This window comes from Saccostrea cucullata, unplaced genomic scaffold (assembly GCF_032062105.1).
Source record: "Saccostrea cucullata isolate Sc308-1 unplaced genomic scaffold, CSIRO_AGI_Scuc_v1 ctg1026, whole genome shotgun sequence".
NCBI lineage: Eukaryota > Metazoa > Mollusca > Bivalvia > Ostreida > Ostreidae > Saccostrea > Saccostrea cuccullata.
Window position 1 is genome coordinate 96,165 of NW_026938259.1, and position 7,740 is coordinate 103,904.

Below are 7,740 nucleotides of genomic sequence, written 5' to 3' on the forward strand. Positions count from 1 at the left end.
TTACACAAGAATAGACTGTGCAATATGGTTTCACATTCATTGTTACAGAATGTACAAGTATCATTTTCTTTTATTTTAATTTTTTTAAGGTAATAATTTACAGGTAGTATTCTATGCAAAATTCTAAATTGTAGCCACTGGACAGCTGAATTTGAAGACACCTTAAAGCACACATTAAAAACATCTCTCAATTCCATTTCTTGAAATCCTTTTAGAAGCATTTCTGAATTCCATTTTGAAAAACCAGTTGGCTTTACATTCTTTGTGTTAATATTTTTATAAATATCTTTTGAACATTTATCAATCAATATTAATCTTTTGTATAACAATGGCAAAAATGGGCGCTGTAGCTTTGAGAAACCTACCCTAGAAAATTTTGAATCTTTTAAAAACTTTGAAATAGCACTTATAATGCTGTTATACTGCATAAAACATACATGATGAATGCTATGTTTTTTCACAAAATTCTCTCTAGATAAAAATGACCCATTGACATCCAAAAAATCATCAATAATTTTTACACCATTTTTATACCATTCTTTATAAAAAATACTCTTTTTATTCACTTTGATACAAGAGTTTAGCCAAACTGGGGTTGATAAAATTTCAGACTGTGTAAGATTTGCCTTGTCAAAACAATTATCAGTGATGACAGATAACCAAGACTCTAAGACATCTTTCCAAAATTTGTTTTTTGTACATTTCAACATTTTCAACACAAAATCATCACCCAAATTCAAAATCTTTTCCACCACATCTTGCCCATAAACTATTTCAAAAATACTCAACCATGAATGACTTCCTTTAATAATTCTTTGAATCCATGAACATTTTAGAGAAAGTATAAAATTTTTAAGATGTACCATGTTAAGGCCTCCCAATGTCTGGTGTTGCGTAGCAACAACACGTTTTATTTTATCACTTTTTGACCCCCATACAAATCTAAACAACTGCTGTGTTAAATTGTCTAAGATTTCTTCATTTGGATTTGGTAATGAGATAAATAGATGGTTCAATTTTGGTACAATTAAAGTTTTTGCAACTGTTACCCGTCCAATGGGAGTTAGAATACGTCTTTTCCATTGCTGGATCATTGAAGTGATTTTTGGCAATTGGACTTTGAAATTTATATCAACAATCTTTTCTAAGTCGACAGAGAAATTTATTCCTAGCAAGGAGAAAGTTGTTGCCCCCCAATCTAGCTTCCATCTTGAATGGTGGAAAACCTCAGCAGAAAATTTTTTTGAGCCTATCCAAATAATTTTAGTTTTTGTACTGTTTATTTTCAAACCTGAAAATTTTGCATATAATTCTAATGTATCAAGAGCAGCATACAAAGAACCTGCAGAACCATCAAGGGCAAGAGAAGTATCATCAGCAAATTGAGATAATTTGTGTTCCTTATCATTTACAACAATACCCTTTATATCATGATTTTGTTTAATAAGAATGGCTAAAATTTCTGCACAGAGAAGAAAAATGTATGGAGAAACAGGGTCTCCCTGGCGACATCCACGCTGGACTGGAAATTGCTTAGAAAGAAAACCGCTTTGGAGTATAGAAGCTTCAAAATTTGTGTTTAAAATTTTAATCCATTTAATTATATTTTTACCAAAACCAAAAAAGTGTAAAACCTTGTAAACAAAAGACCATGAAATGGAATCAAAGGCCTTCTCAAAGTCAATGAGAACCAACAATCCCGGTATATTATTTATTTCAGTATAAGACATAAGATCATAAATAAATCGTGTGTTTTCCCCAATATATCTCCCTTTCATAAATCCTGTTTGTGTTTCTGAAATTAGAAGATCGAGTGTAGATTTTATTCTATAACTAATACAACCAGATATTAACTTATAGAATACGTTTAACAGAGTTATTGGTCTCCAGTTTTTTAAGAGATGTCTTGGCTTGTCTCCTTTTGGCAAACAAGATATTATACCAAGTCTCTGGGATATTGGAAGCTGTGTCTGAAGAAATATTTGATTTATTGCTTTTAAGATAAACATTTTAAGATCATTCCAGAAAAACTTAAAGAATTCAGTTGTGAATCCATCACTTCCGGGTGATTTATTATTATTCATATTTTTCAGTACCAGAAAAACCTCCTCTTCTTCTATATCTTTATCTAGGATTAATGTTGTTTCTATGTCTAATTTTGGAACATTGTGGTATTGAATGGTATTAGAGAGATCTACGTCTATCAATTCAGAATCTGCGTTTTTATATAAAGTTTCATAATAATTTTTTACTTCGTTTAGAATATCAGATTGTTTATATATAATACCTTTGTCTAGAGTTTCTACCTTTTTTATTGTTTTGTTCAGAAAATTTCTAGACTCAAGATGACAGAAATATTTTGTTGGCTTTTCCCCTTCTTCCACCCACTTGGCTCTAGATCTGATCATATTACCTTTTAGTTTTTCTTTTCTTAAATTTTCAAGAGTAGATTTTTTTTCTTCCAGTACAGAGAAATCAGGAATTGTACTTTTGTTTTCCAAATCCTCTATTTCCTTAATTAATGATTTTTCTAATTTATCTTTTTCTCTTTTTTTGAAAGTTGAATATGATATAGTTAACCCCCTGATTTCCATTAGTAGTATGTCAAAAAATACAGAGTCATCAACTGAAGTCTCTACTTCTACTCCATTTAGGTCCTGAGAATACTGGTTTTTAACTAATTGAATTTTTTGTTTCACCTTTTCAACATACTCTTTATCATGTAAAAGATTATTGTTAAATTTCCATAGTCCATGTCCTCGTTCAAATAAATTAAACTTTAACTCAATTGTAACTGAAGAATGATCAGATCTATACCCAGGTTTTATATCAAAATGTTCAACAATATTTGATAGGTTTTCTGATATAAGGATGTAGTCAAGACGACCCTGCTTAACTGGATTTTTTCTTCTCCATGTATAAACTTTTTTATCTGGGTTAAGTATTCTATAATAGTCAACTAAATTCAAATCATTCATTATTTCAATAAGTTTATCTCTGGCTTTGGGGTTATTTACATTTGCATAATTAAATGTGTCTATGTTGGGATTCAATGCCAGATTAAAATCTCCACAGAGGATTAAATAATCATTATCAAATTCTAAGAAATAATCCCTAACTTTTTCATAAAATTCAGGGCTATCGTAATTTGGGCCATAAATATTAATAATAGTAATTCTGTTATCATCAACACTTATGTCAAGTGCTAAAATATTACCCTCATTATCTTTTTTCTCCCTGTGGAGCTTTAGTTCAAAATTATTATTGAAAAAAATAGCTACCCCTCTAGAGTTTGACAAATATGAATTAAACACACATTTATAGCCCCACTGAGTCTCTACACATGATTCTAAGTCAGTTGTAAAATGGGTATCCTGAAAACAAACTATAGAATATTTTTTTGTTTTATAAAAGTTTAGTACATCTTTTCTCTTTGATTGTGTATTTAACCCTTGACAATTGACTGTTGCTATTTTTATCGAACCCATATCGGTGTAAAAATAATGCTAAGTTCATTACATTCATACTGGCCTTTCACACAAACAATCTCACTGAAAAACATAATACAGGAATGAAAAAGTAAACAAATGAAAGAAAAGAGAAAAAAATAAATGAATAGAAAAAAAAGAAAAAAAAAACACGTAAAATCTGAAAAATAGACTTTAAATTGACACTAAAGTCAGCCGTGGATCATCCAAACTAGCAGGACTCAAACCGGAAGTTTATGGTGTGACTGTTATTAACAAAGTAAACAATGGCGGAACATTTTTTCCCGAAAAAATCACTTACTAATTTTCTTGATCTTGTCGTCTAGATCATCTGTTATGTCAAATTTCGTTCTTTTTTCGCTTCCCTTGATTTGTGCATAGATGGAACCGTTAAAGTACCATGCAGATTCGATGTCTTCTCGACTTAGAAGTTTACTGATAAGTTCCCCATTTGCTTTTGTCACATCGTCCACCAATTTTAAACCGTTTCCTAGTTTCTTTATATCTGAACGCTTCCTCATGACTCTGGCCTTGGCATCTGAGTTGATCACTTTAACAATAATGGGCCTTGGCTTTCCGTTCTCTCCCGGAATACGATGCGCTGCTATTATTTCGCGATCTTGGAGTTGTACACCTGCGTTCTCCTGAATAAACTCTTTTACAACCATCTGAGTGTTTTCTTTCTCCATCTCCATAACTCCCATGATCTTAAAATTATATTTTCTGGAGTATTGTTCATTTCTGTTGCTCAATCTGAAAGCTTCACCTGCAATTTTTTCGTTCATTTGCACCCTCTGTTTTAATTCTCTGATTTCTTTATTGCTCTCCGCTAATTTCTCGGCTAGTACTTCTGCCCTTGATTCAAGTTTTTCAATATCTCCCGCTGCCTTATCTATTTTCTTTTGAAATTCAACTTTTAATGCCTGGCACTGTTCTTCTACTTCTGCTTTTACACTCTCATCTCTTTCTTTATTGTTTTGTTCTATAATTTTTTTCACAATTGTGGTTACAAGCGTCTCCAACTTATCAGCTTTGACAGTTTTTTTAATTTCAGTTTTTAATTCCACGAGATCTTTTGAAATCTGGGTTAGCTGTTTACTTACGTCTGTCAAAGTGCTTTCCTCTTGATTTTCATTGTTTGATTTTTCATTTTTCTCTCCTTTTTTATTCCCTCGGGTAGATACACTAGGGGTCGACATTCTTACCGTGTAGAGTGACCGTGAACAGTTTTCACAACAGGCACTGGTGCGGGTTTTTTAAATGTACACTTTACTTATATGATCTTCAATACCAAGTCCCAATCACAATCGCATTCACATTCACTTACAATTCACAATATTATTTGCATGGATATATCACTTAGAAGGTATCACATAATTTCCACATCCAGGAACGGTTTAGAATTAGTATTAATTAAGAGTCCAGCATGTTTTCGACCACTCGCTAAACAGCACGTCTTGCCTGGCCGAGCGCCATTTTTAAAGTCCCGTATTTCATTTTTTTTTTTTTTTTTTTTTTTTTTTTGAAGTGCCGCACGTCGGCGCTCGCTATGGCCCGAAAATTGTCATATCGCGAATTTCCAAATTTTTAACACCTTTTCTACGATATCTTTTTACCCAGAAATATTTTAAATATATAGAACAAAAGAAGTGTAGAATTTCAAGATCTTTCAAATGATATCTTGTAAAAGGGACTGGCCCCTACAACAAGGGGCCTAGAGGGGCCAAAAGTTTTTTCTTTATATCTCAAAAAGTATTGAGAATTTGTAATACATCAAAGAAGCAAAGTTGATCAAGATGTCAAGCTTTATCTATTAGAGTCGTCAAAATACGTCCGGCGTCGTCACTTCCTGCAAAACCGGAAGTACTCGGAAAACGCGTATTTTTGCCGTTCTTGACAGGTTTTTGGATAACATATGTCTCTGGGAGCATAAAAATTAATTTTCCGTCACTTCCGGTCAAACCGGAAGTAGCCAAAAATGGCTTATTTTGAAGGTTTTTGATGCAAAATTGAGATTATAAAGTCACTGGAGACGATTTAGCTCATTGCTTTCTTTTTTGATGTCACTTTCGACACTTCCGGTCAAAACCGGACGGAAGACCTACTCGTTGCTTTGCAACGAGCTTTGCTCTAGTTCTTATTATTCTTTTTTTATTTTCTTCCTAGACGCCAAATTTGAGGCCTCATATCTCACTCGTTTCTCAATGGATTTTGCTCAAATTTTCAGACATTATAGACGGTAATAAACTCTTTCAGAATACTGTCTAAAATTTCAAAATTTCACTTCCGGTTTTGAGTTATTCCCCTTTAAACGAAAAATTATAGGCTTTCATTTCCAGACAAAGGCTCAGATACCACTCGAGCTGGAGCAGAAATTTTACGTGTTTTAGATAACAGAAGGATTGAAGTTGTGCACATCGGTTTTTGTTTTTCGATTTCTGTTTTCAAAATGGCGCTATATAGGGGTCAAAAAATAGAACGCCTATTAGAGCGAAAATTTACACATATTTTCCTTTTTATTTTGAAAACTAAAAATATTTTGTTAAGACATGTTGAACAAAAGTTGTGCATAATTGCAAGGGCTTTCATATAATACTATTCAAAAGGGGCTGGCCCCTATTATTAGGGATTTAGGTAGCTTGAAAGTTTTTGCTTTATAACTCAACAAGAGGCCCATGGGCCACATCGCTCACCTGAGAAGCTTTGACAATTCTGTACTTTACTAGATTTACCCCTTGTAATACATATGGTGACCCCACCCTACCCCACTGATCATAATTTAGACAATTTGTAACCTACACAGATTTTTCCTATATATTTCTATGTAAAACTTTCATTCCCCATTGTGGCCCCGCCCAATCCCTGGGGGTCTTGATTTGATCAATTTAGAATCTACACTACCCCAGAATGTTTCCACATAAGTTTCAGCTTTTCAGGCACAGTGGTTCTTGAGAAGAAGACTTTCAAAGATTTTTCCTATATATTTTTATGAAAAACTTTGATTCCCCATTGTGACCCCGCCAAATCCCCGGAGGTTATGATTTGAACAATTTAGAATCTACACTACCCCAGGATGCTTCCACATAAGTTTCAGCTTTTCTGACACAGTGGTTCTTGAGAAGAAGATTTTCAAAGATTTTTCCTATATATTTCTATGTAAAACTTTGATTCCCCATTGTGGCCCTGCCCAATCCCCGGGGGTCTTGATTTGAACAATTTAGAATCTACACTACCCCAGGATGTTTCCACATAAGTTTCAGCTTTTCAGGCACAGTGGTTCTTGAGAAGAAGACTTTCAAAGATTTTTCCTATATATTTTTATGAAAAACTTTGATTCCCCATTGTGACCCCGCCAAATCCCCGGAGGTTATGATTTGAACAATTTAGAATCTACACTACCCCAGGATGCTTCCACATAAGTTTCAGCTTTTCTGACACAGTGGTTCTTGAGAAGAAGATTTTCAAAGTTTTTTCCTATATATTTCTATGAAAAACTTTGATTCCCCATTGTGGCCCTGCCCAATCCCGGGGGGTTATGATTTGAACAATTTAGAATCTACACTACCCCAGGATGCTTCCACATAAGTTTCAGCTTTTCTGACACAGTGGTTCTTGAGAAGAAGATTTTCAAAGATTTTTCCTATATATTTCTATGTAAAACTTTGATTCCCCATTGTGGCCCCGCCCAATCCCGGGGGGTCATGATTTGAACAATTTAGAATCTACACTACCCCAGGATGCTTCCACATAAGTTTCAGCTTTTCTGGCCCAGTGGTTCTTGAGAAGAAGATTTTTTAATGACCCCACCCTATTTTTGTCTTTTCTTGATTATCTCCCCTTGCGAGGGGATATGTCCCTTCATTTTAACAATTTAAATTTCCGTTCACCCAAGGATGCTTTGTACCAAGTTTGATTAAAATTAGCCCAGTGGTTCTTGAGAAGGTCGAAAATGTGAAAAGTTTACGGACGGACGGACAGACAGACGGACAGACGGACGGACGGACGGACGGACGACGGACACAATGTGATTAGAAAAGCTCACTTGAGCCTTCGGCTCAGGTGAGCTAAAAACGGTAAATATTTCGATCTGGATTATACGAACAAAATTTTTCTTTGACACCTTTTTGATCTGATAAGAATGTTAATTTGTTCGAATATACCGGGGATATTGCGTAACACGAAGTAGAAAGCAGGCCAGGTAAACAGGTGGCGTTTTTCAATCGGAAAGAAAATCAGACCTCTTCATTTGTAT